Raw genomic sequence first — 11,222 nt, 5'->3', positions numbered from 1 at the left:
AACGGAAGATTGATAATATATAGCCCTTACCTTGTCTATGATGTACTGCAAAATAATAAACCAATTATCTGATTGCCATTCCAAGTATTGATCGCGATCATGTCTCCAACGTAATCCAGCATTGAACATGAGCGGGGGGGTGGGTAACCCTCGTCGATGCAACCGTTATAACCGCTTGCCCTGCCCGAGTATTTAGACCCCGCCCCCACGCCGCAGCTCGGCCCAGAGACCAAGCCACACCATTTCAAATGGAGTGCAATAGCGGCCGCTAGGCGTTAGGCGGCGGTATTGGACTTTTGCGATCTCAGACCCATCCGCAGTGATAACACACAGCTGCCTGCATGTTTATGAATGGAAATAGCGAATGAAAGAAATAACGATCCAATAACGAGTATACTCATTGTTGGCAGTATTCGATTGGCGGCTTATAACGAGTTAACTCGTTTTTGGCTGGGAATGAGTATTAATTAATTAATTAATTAATTAATATACTGTATATTATATATCTAAATAGACCAGATATGTGTGAATATAATATTAATATACTGTATAATAATAATAATAAATCCAACCGGAAAAAATTTGCCGAAAGGTCTGGATTATTACATATCTCGATGTGATCTATCAAGAAATATCTACAGCAAGAATTTTGGGTCTCAATGAATCCAAAATGACATTGTGGTTAGAAGTGGTGGAGAAAATAAAAGCTAGCATATAATGGTAATGTCTGGTTAGGAGCGAGGGAAAATGGATGGATTATCCAATGGGGGGTCCGGGAGGGGGGGGTACGAGCTGGAGCATATGTGTGTAGGTTTTTAGATAACAGGTATTAAGGGTATATCCTATATATGACAATTAACTCAAATGTGATTTCATTGGATCTGCACTGTCAACTAATGCTTGTATATCTTATCGTGTGTTGTCATGTTTGTTTATGTGTTTGTTTAAAAAATAATAAAAAAATAAAATACAAAAAAATAATAATAATAAATTCAATTTGTACCGCACTTTATATTTGTGAAAATCTCAAAGTGCTACAGGAGATAAAGATAAAAAGTTAAACGAATAAAACAATTAAAATGAATAAAACAACCAATGAAATGGAAGAACATAAAAATAAAATAAAATAATAATAAAATGAATAGAAGTAAAAAGAAAAGTAAAAGAAAAATTCAGGCAAAAGCCTTGTTAAAAATAAATGTTTTTAGGCCACTTTTAAAAGCCTCGACGGATTGTGGTGCTCTCAGGTGGATGGGGAGAGCATTCCACAGTCTGGGTGCGGCAGAGCAGAAGGCTCGATCGCCCATGGTGTGCAGCTTATTCCTGGGGGCTTTGAGGAGGTAGGCTGTGCCGGAGCAGAGGGAGCGCGAGGAGGACTGGGGGGTGAGGAGTTCCTTGAGGAACAGGTATATTATATATCTAAATGGAGCATTATCCTTCATGTCTCTCATAATGAGTAGTTGGTTGTTGCGGTGCAGACCCTCCTATGTTCTTTGGTTGTTGCGGTGCAGACCCTCCTCTGTGGTTGGTTGTTGCGGTGCAGACGCTCCTCTGTGGTTGGTTGTTGCGGTGCAGACCCTCCTCTGTGGTTGGTTGTTGCGGTGCAGACGCTCCTCTGTGGTTGGTTGTTGCGGTGCAGACCCTCCTCTGTGGTTGGTTGTTGCGGTGCAGACGCTCCTCTCTGGTTGGTTGTTGCGATGTAGACGCTCCTCTGTGGTTGGTTGTTGCGGTGCAGACGCCCCTCTGTGGTTGGTTGTTGCGGTGCAGACGCTCCTCTCTGGTTGGTTGTTGCGGTGCAGACCCTCCTCTGTGGTTGGTTGTTGCGGTGCAGACGCCCCTCTGTGGTTGGTTGTTGCGGTGCAGACGCCCCTCTCTGGTTGGTTGTTGCGGGGCAGACCCTCCTCTGTGGTTGGTTGTTGCGGTGCAGACGCCCCTCTGTGGTTGGTTGCTGCGGTGCAGACGCCCCTCTGTGGTTGGTTGTTGCAGTGCAGACCCTCCTCTCTGGTTGGTTGTTGCAGTGCAGACCCTCCTCTCTGGTTGGTTGTTGCGGTGCAGACCCTCCTCTGTGGTTGGTTGTTGCTGTGCAGACGCCCCTCTGTGGTTGGTTGTTGCGGTGCAGACCCTCCTCTGTGGTTGGTTGTTGCGGTGCAGACCCTCCTCTGTGGTTGGTTGTTGCGGTGCAGACGCTCCTCTGTGGTTGGTTGTTGCGGTGCAGACCCTCCTCTGTGGTTGGTTGTTGCGGTGCAGACGCTCCTCTCTGGTTGGTTGTTGCGATGCAGACGCTCCTCTGTGGTTGGTTGTTGCGGTGCAGACGCCCCTCTGTGGTTGGTTGTTGCGGTGCAGACGCCCCTCTCTGGTTGGTTGTTGCGGTGCAGACGCTCCTCTCTGGTTGGTTGTTGCGGTGCAGACCCTCCTCTGTGGTTGGTTGTTGCGGTGCAGACGCTCCTCTGTGGTTGGTTGTTGCGGTGCAGACCCTCCTCTGTGGTTGGTTGTTGCGGTGCAGACGCTCCTCTCTGGTTGGTTGTTGCGATGCAGACGCTCCTCTGTGGTTGGTTGTTGCGGTGCAGACGCCCCTCTGTGGTTGGTTGTTGCGGTGCAGACGCCCCTCTCTGGTTGGTTGTTGCGGTGCAGACGCCCCTCTCTGGTTGGTTGTTGCGGTGCAGACCCTCCTCTGTGGTTGGTTGTTGCGGTGCAGACGCCCCTCTGTGGTTGGTTGCTGCGGTGCAGACGCCCCTCTGTGGTTGGTTGTTGCTGTGCAGACGCCCCTCTGTGGTTGGTTGTTGCTGTGCAGACGCCCCTCTGTGGTTGGTTGTTGCAGTGCAGACCCTCCTCTGTGGTTGGTTGTTGCGGTGCAGACCCTCCTCTCTGGTTGGTTGTTGCGGTGCAGACGCTCCTCTGTGGTTGGTTGTTGCTGTGCAGACCCTCCTCTGTGGTTGGTTGTTGCGGTGCAGACGCCCCTCTGTGGTTGGTTGTTGCGGTGCAGACGCTCCTCTCTGGTTGGTTGTTGCGGTGCAGACGCCCCTCTCTGGTTGGTTGTTGCGGTGCAGACGCTCCTCTCTGGTTGGTTGTTGCGGTGCAGACGCCCATCTGTGGTTGGTTGTTGCGGTGCAGACGCCCCTCTCTGGTTGGTTGTTGCGGTGCAGACCCTCCTCTCTGGTTGGTTGTTGCGGTGCAGACGCCCCTCTGTGGTTGGTTGTTGCGGTGCAGACGCCCATCTGTGGTTGGTTGTTGCGGTGCAGACGCCCCTCTGTGGTTGGTTGTTGCGGTGCAGACGCCTCTCTGTGGTTGGTTGTTGCGGTGCAGACGCCCCTCTGTGGTTGGTTGTTGCGGTGCAGACCCTCCTCTCTGGTTGGTTGTTGCGGTGCAGACGCCCCTCTGTGGTTGGTTGTTGCGGTGCAGACCCTCCTCTGTGGTTGGTTGTTGCGGTGCAGACCCTCCTCTCTGGTTGGTTGTTGCGGTGCAGACGCTCCTCTCTGGTTGGTTGTTGCGGTGCAGACCCTCCTCTGTGGTTGGTTGTTGCAGTGCAGACCCTCCTCTCTGGTTGGTTGTTGCGGTGCAGACCCTCCTCTGTGGTTGGTTGTTGCGGTGCAGACGCCCCTCTGTGGTTGGTTGTTGCGGTGCAGACGCCCCTCTGTGGTTGGTTGTTGCGGTGCAGACCCTCCTTTCTGGTTGGTTGTTGCTGTGCAGACCCTCCTCTCTGGTTGGTTGTTGCGGTGCAGACCCTCCTCTGTGGTTGGTTGTTGCGGTGCAGACCCTCCTCTCTGGTTGGTTGTTGCGGTGCAGACCCTCCTCTGTGGTTGGTTGTTGCGGTGCAGACCCTCCTCTGTGGTTGGTTGTTGCGGTGCAGACCCTCCTCTCTGGTTGGTTGTTGCGGTGCAGACCCTCCTCTGTGGAGCTGGGATTCTGTCCTGTGATCACAGTAAATCACATTATACATACAATAAGTACAATGTGATCCTTTTCTATATTACTCAAACCATGTTAAGATGACTAAAAGATAGTTTAGTATAGATAGCGAGAGTATAGACTCAAACATAGTTTTACCACTTTGGAAGTAATAGTTTAAAATGGTTATAGATTATATAACCATTATAAGTGAGATTATAGACCCTAACATAATTTTACAACTTTAGAAGTAATAGTTTATCATGTTTATAGATTATATAATCATAATTATACATGTGATTATAGACCTTAACATAGTTGTACAATTTTAGAAGTAATAGTTTATAATGGTTATAGATTATATAACCATTATATGTGAGATTATAGACACAAACATAGTTTTACATCTTTACAAATCATATTTTATAATTGTTATAGATTATATAACCATTATAAGTGAGATAATAGACCCTAACATAGTTTTACAACTTTAGAAGTAATATTATAAGTAATTATATCTATAGTGGTTATAGATTATATAAACACTTTCACAGCACATCTTTTATGTTGTCATTTAACTCCATATTCTATGGATTAGTTACATTTTTAGCAGATAAACCACTCTGTCACAGAAACACTGTAAATGGTCTCAAATTGTCTCAAATTGTTTTTTCATGTAATCTTTGCTGTCTTGGCTTTTTTGTTTTGTTTTTGTTAAATCAACTAAAGTGTGAAGCAAAAATAGTTTTTTAGATTCGCAAAAAGCCAACGTAGCAATTTGGGAAAACAATTATACAATATAATCTTGTGAAAATAATCTTCCAAATGTGCTCAGGATATAACTAACTGTATTTAAAGGGATACTTTGATATTATAATCTTAACAGAATCCTGTCACATTGAGTTTTTATACATTCATCCTTCAGTTAAAAAAATGTCTAATGTATGCACTTTTTCCTTCTAAAATTCTAAATATCAAACCATCCATAATGCGTGCCGTGTGATAATCCAGCACTGTCACAACACAACGCCTGCAGTATTCCCACATGTCCCTTAGGGGGCAGCAGAGCTCCACGGATAGCGGATGTGAAGGAATCTGAAAGTGAGATCTTTGTTCTTCCAGTCGAGCAGAGAACTCTCTCTAATTGAAACCAGACCTTGGAGAGTAAGTTCAAAAAAATCCAAATAATTCTTAGAATAAAAAGAAAAATGTTATTTTTTGTCAGAAGGCATGTGACCAAAATGTATTGGGAGTATTTTTTACGTCCAATAGAATCAGATGAAGAGTGTCTTGGTCCTTGTTTTTATTGTCCTCAGGGGACCTTGTTGTTCACGGAGGAAAGAAGGAGGAAGAGGAGGAAGATGAGGAGAAGAGGAGGAGGAGGAAGAGGAGAGAGGAGGAGGAGAGGAGGAGAGGAGGATAGAGGAGGAGGAGGAGAGGAGGAGGAGGAAGAGGAGAGAGGAGGAGGAGAGGAGGAGGAGAGGAGGAGGAGGAGGAGGAGGAGCAGAGAGGAGAGGAGGAGGAGGAGAAGAGGAGGAGGAGGAGGAGGAAGAGGAGAGAGGAGGAGGAGAGGAGGAGGAGAGGAGGAGGAGGAGAAGAGGAGGAAGAGGAGGAGCTGAACCTTTCTCTCTGTCTCTCTGTCTCTCTGTCCTGAACCTGTCTCTCTGTCCTGAACCTGTCTCTCTGACCTGAACCTGTCTCTCTGACCTGAACCTGTCTCTCTGACCTGAACCTGTCTCTCTGACCTGAACCTGTCTCTCTGTCCTGAACCTGTCTCTCTGACCTGAACCTGTCTCTCTGTCTCTCTGTCCTGAACCTGTCTCTCTGACCTGAACCTGTCTCTCTGAGCTGAACCTGTCTCTCTGAGCTGAACCTGTCTCTCTGACCTGAACCTGTCTCTCTGACCTGAACCTGTCTCTCTGACCTGAACCTGTCTCTCTGACCTGAACCTGTCTCTCTGACCTGAACCTGTCTCTCTGACCTGAACCTGTCTCTCTGACCTGAACCTGTCTCTCTGACCTGAACCTGTCTCTCTGACCTGAACCTGTCTCTCTGACCTGAACCTGTCTCTCTGACCTGAACCTGTCTCTCTGTCCTGAATCTGTCTCTCTGACCTGAACTTGTCTCTCTGAGCTGAACCTGTCTCTCTGAGCTGAACCTGTCTCTCTGACCTGAACCTGTCTCTCTGACCTGAACCTGTCTCTCTGACCTGAACCTGTCTCTCTGACCTGAACCTGTCTCTCTGACCTGAACCTGTCTCTCTGACCTGAACCTGTCTCTCTGACCTGAACCTGTCTCTCTGACCTGAACCTGTCTCTCTGACCTGAACCTGTCTCTCTGACCTGAACCTGTCTCTCTGTCCTGAACCTGTCTCTCTGACCTGAACCTGTCTCTCTGTCTCTCTGTCCTGAACCTGTCTCTCTGACCTGAACCTGTCTCTCTGAGCTGAACCTGTCTCTCTGAGCTGAACCTGTCTCTCTGACCTGAACCTGTCTCTCTGACCTGAACCTGTCTCTCTGACCTGAACCTGTCTCTCTGACCTGAACCTGTCTCTCTGACCTGAACCTGTCTCTCTGACCTGAACCTGTCTCTCTGACCTGAACCTGTCTCTCTGACCTGAACCTGTCTCTCTGACCTGAACCTGTCTCTCTGACCTGAACCTGTCTCTCTGACCTGAACCTGTCTCTCTGACCTGAACCTGTCTCTCTGACCTGAACCTGTCTCTCTGTCCTGAACCTGTCTCTCTGACCTGAACTTGTCTCTCTGAGCTGAACCTGTCTCTCTGAGCTGAACCTGTCTCTCTGACCTGAACCTGTCTCTCTGACCTGAACCTGTCTCTCTGACCTGAACCTGTCTCTCTGACCTGAACCTGTCTCTCTGACCTGAACCTGTCTCTCTGACCTGAACCTGTCTCTCTGTCCTGAACCTGTCTCTCTGACCTGAACCTGTCTCTCTGTCTCTCTGTCCTGAACCTGTCTCTCTGTCCTGAACCTGTCTCTCTGACCTGAACCTGTCTCTCTGAGCTGAACCTGTCTCTCTGAGCTGAACCTGTCTCTCTGACCTGAACCTGTCTCTCTGAGCTGAACCTGTCTCTCTGACCTGAACCTGTCTCTCTGACCTGAACCTGTCTCTCTGACCTGAACCTGTCTCTCTGACCTGAACCTGTCTCTCTGTCTCTCTGTCCTGAACCTGTCTCTCTGTCCTGAACCTGTCTCTCTGACCTGAACCTGTCTCTCTGTCCTGAACCTGTCTCTCTGACCTGAACCTGTCTCTCTGTCTCTCTGTCCTGAACCTGTCTCTCTGTCCTGAACCTGTCTCTCTGACCTGAACCTGTCTCTCTGAGCTGAACCTGTCTCTCTGAGCTGAACCTGTCTCTCTGACCTGAACCTGTCTCTCTGACCTGAACCTGTCTCTCTGACCTGAACCTGTCTCTCTGACCTGAACCTGTCTCTCTGACCTGAACCTGTCTCTCTGTCTCTCTGACCTGAACCTGTCTCTCTGAGCTGAACCTGTCTCTCTGACCTGAACCTGTCTCTCTGACCTGAACCTGTCTCTCTGACCTGAACCTGTCTCTCTGACCTGAACCTGTCTCTCTGAGCTGAACCTGTCTCTCTGACCTGAACCTGTCTCTCTGACCTGAACCTGTCTCTCTGACCTGAACCTGTCTCTCTGACCTGAACCTGTCTCTCTGACCTGAACCTGTCTCTCTGACCTGAACCTGTCTCTCTGACCTGAACCTGTCTCTCTGTCTCTCTGACCTGAACCTGTCTCTCTGAGCTGAACCTGTCTCTCTGAGCTGAACCTGTCTCTCTGAGCTGAACCTGTCTCTCTGACCTGAACCTGTCTCTCTGAGCTGAACCTGTCTCTCTGAGCTGAACCTGTCTCTCTGACCTGAACCTGTCTCTCTGACCTGAACCTGTCTCTCTGACCTGAACCTGTCTCTCTGACCTGAACCTGTCTCTCTGACCTGAACCTGTCTCTCTGACCTGAACCTGTCTCTCTGACCTGAACCTGTCTCTCTGATGCAGTAAGCTGACCTGAGTCTGGCTGGCTGCCACCCTGTGGTCGAGAGGGGAAACTTCATTGTGTTTAACCCTTTCACCGCCGCACTACCAAACGGTTAACCCTTTCACTGTGACAATACACAGACGGTTAACCCTTTCATTGCGACACAACAGCAGGTTAACCATTTCACTGCCACAAGACAGAAGGTTAACCCTTTACTATCACACAACCGACGGCGACTGTCGGTTGTGTGATAGTAAAGGGTTAACCTTCTGTCGTGTGGCAGTGAAAGGGCCAAGAGAGCAACAAGTCAAGCGAGGTAACTTTGGAACTGTTTTACATTTGTGTCGTTCACATTTGATGCTCTAGAGATTATTATCGTAGCCTTTTGTTGATTTCGCAGCACCGGTTGTACCCGACCAGAATAGCTCATATTCACACCCTTTCACACGGCACAGCGGGGCGGTTCACCCTTTCACACGTCGCAGCGGGAGGACGGTTCACCCTTTCACACGGCACAGTGGGGCGGTTCACCCTTTCACACATCGCAGTGGGGCGGTTCACCCTTTCACACGTCACAGCGGGGCGGTTCACCCTTTCACACGTCACAGCTGGGCGGTTCACCCTTTCACACGTCGCAGCGGGAGGGCGGTTCACCCTTTCACATGTCACAGTGGGACGGTTCACCCTTTCACACGTCACAGCGGGGAGGTTCACCCTTTCATACGTCGCAGCAGGGTGGTTCACCCTTTCACACGTCGCAGCGGGGCGGTTCACCCTTTCACACGTCGCAGCGGGGCGGTTCACCCTTTCACACGGCGCAGCATGACGGTTCACCCTTTCACACGTGACAGCGGGCGGTTTTCTCCTGTTCAGCCCAACTCAGCCTAGTTCTATGATTTATCTTGTTAACCCTTTCACTACCACACTACCAAAGGGTTAACCCTTTCACTGCAACAATACATAATGGTAACCCTTTCACAACCAAACTACAGAAGGTTAACCCTTTCACTACCACACTACAGATGGTGAAAGGTTAACCTTCTGTAGTGTGGTAGTGAAAGGTTAATCCTTCTGTAGTGTGGTAGTGAAAGGTTAATGTGTCAGTAGTAGCAGCGTGTCAGTAGCAGTGTGTCAGTGGGTCATGCAGCCCGTCTCATAACAGCTGGTGTGTTGGCGCCGTTCTGCTTCTATCAGAGAGACAATCTGCAGCAGAGAGACCTAATCTGGGAATCAGTGTGAAGCAGCAGCCCATAGACACAGACCAGAGAGCCCCAGAGCATGCAGTCTCCCTCTCTCTCTCTCTCTCTCTCTCTCTCTCTCTCTCTCTCTTGCTTGCTCTCTCGCTCGCGCTCTCTCTCTCTTCCTCTCTCTCTCTCTCTTCCTCTCTCTCTCTCTCTCTCTCTCTCTCTCTCTCTCTCTCTCTCTCTCTCTCTCGCTCAAAATAGGCTTTATTGGCATGAAATATCAACATACTTATTGCCAAAGCAAGTCCAACATACAAACAATAACATATAAGCAATCAAAAATACTATACCATTACCAATAACAGTAAAACAATCAACAGAAACTCATTTTACAGATGTAGCCACCCAGAAACATGTATTTACAGAGCTTGTTCTCTTATTGTATGACAACAATCTATATATTTTGCTGCTAATACTGCCCACTGACTTTTCTCCTTACATAATATATAACAGCTTTTGATGATCAGGGAGATGGATAAACTGTGGATTAATTTTATTTATTTTATCAAAGAAAACCTGTCTTAGATCCTTATATTTCTAACAGTGTAGTAGGAAGTGAGATTCTGTCTCAACATCCCCCTGATGACAAAGTGAACACAGCCTGGCCTCTCTGGGCAGCCAGTTCTGCCTGTGACGGCCTGTTTGTTTCTATGGCAAGGCTGTGTCCACTCAGTCTGTACCGTGTCAATGTATTTCTTAATTTTATATCATTCACGGTGGTCAGGTATTCTGCCACCGTGTACTCTCTGTTTAGGGTCAAATAGAATTCTAATTTACTTTGTGATTTGGTTGATTTGTTCCAATATTCTATATCATTTTTAGTTTTGAGATGATTTGGTTGGGCCAGATTGCTTTGTATCTGTCCTGAAGCCCTGGGCCCTCATTTATCAATGGTGCTATGCACAGATATGTGCGTAAACCGCGCGTACGATAAAAAAAAAATGTATTATCTTTTTCCCCCCTTCTTTTTCCTTTTTTCTCCCCTCCCAATGTTAGTTGTTATGCCAATTCCCAATCCCCTTCCTGGTCGTTGCACACTCTACCCCCTACCGTCGGTCTGGGAGGGCGGAGACTATCACATGCTTCCTCCGACACATGTGTAGCCAGCCCACCACTCCTTTTCACCTGGCAGCGCGGACTCTCACTGGGAGAGTGTAACGTGTGGAAGATCACACTACCTCCCTCCAGATCCTTCCCTCACTGTGCAGGCGCCCCGACCGAACTGTAGGAGTCGCTGTTTTACAACGACCCGGACCCACCCTCCGGCTTCCCTCCCGCTGACTCTGCCAATTGAGCCAGTATGACGGCCGGCCAAGCCGGAGGCAACGCTGACAGCCGGTACCAGTGTCTCTCACGTTGGTGATGAGCGCTTAGTCCACTGCGCCACCCAGCCGCCACGTACGATCATTTCTAAGCAAAGTGTGGGACATATCAACATGAACGTGTGCTTGAGATTGTGCGTATATCTACGCACAGCTCAGACCGTGCATACATGGCGCCCAGGGGTAGAATAATAAGACTGCACCATGAGATGGACTTTCATGCATTAGTTTCAACACTGACGTGTTCTGTATGACCCGTAATTCATTATAGTTAATTGTAAAATAGCGACATTAGTGTAATTATTGTCAAACCCTGTATAAATAGCATTTGGAATAGGTGTTTCCGAATGAATTCAGCCTGGTTCATAGCGTTATTATAGGAATACTTCTCGCGGTGTGCGCTCAGATGTTTACAGAGATATAGGGCAGTCTATTTGCAGAGCGAGAACATACCGCTACCCGAGACACATTCTCCTTGATTTGTACCGCAATTTGGGACCCAAATTGGAGCGTGGAACAAAATGCAGTGGTGGATGTCGTAATTTCCCCAACCCCCAACTACATACAATATCCATATATCAATAATAACAGCAGGCCGAGGCCAAGAGAGGACTTTACGCCAGGTTACCCAACATCATCGGAGCAATAGACTGTACCCGTGTAGCTTTCAAAGCTCCATCAATAAACAAATCCAGTTATGTGAAAGGGATTGCACTCGGTCAATGTACAGATAATCTGCGATGCGCATTTTGGCTGATAATGT

The sequence above is a fragment of the Notolepis coatsorum genome (genome assembly GCF_963971535.1).
Source record: "Notolepis coatsorum genome assembly, chromosome: 9".
Taxonomy (NCBI): Eukaryota; Metazoa; Chordata; class Actinopteri; order Aulopiformes; family Paralepididae; genus Notolepis; species Notolepis coatsorum.
Note: the sequence above shows the minus strand (reverse complement) of the source record.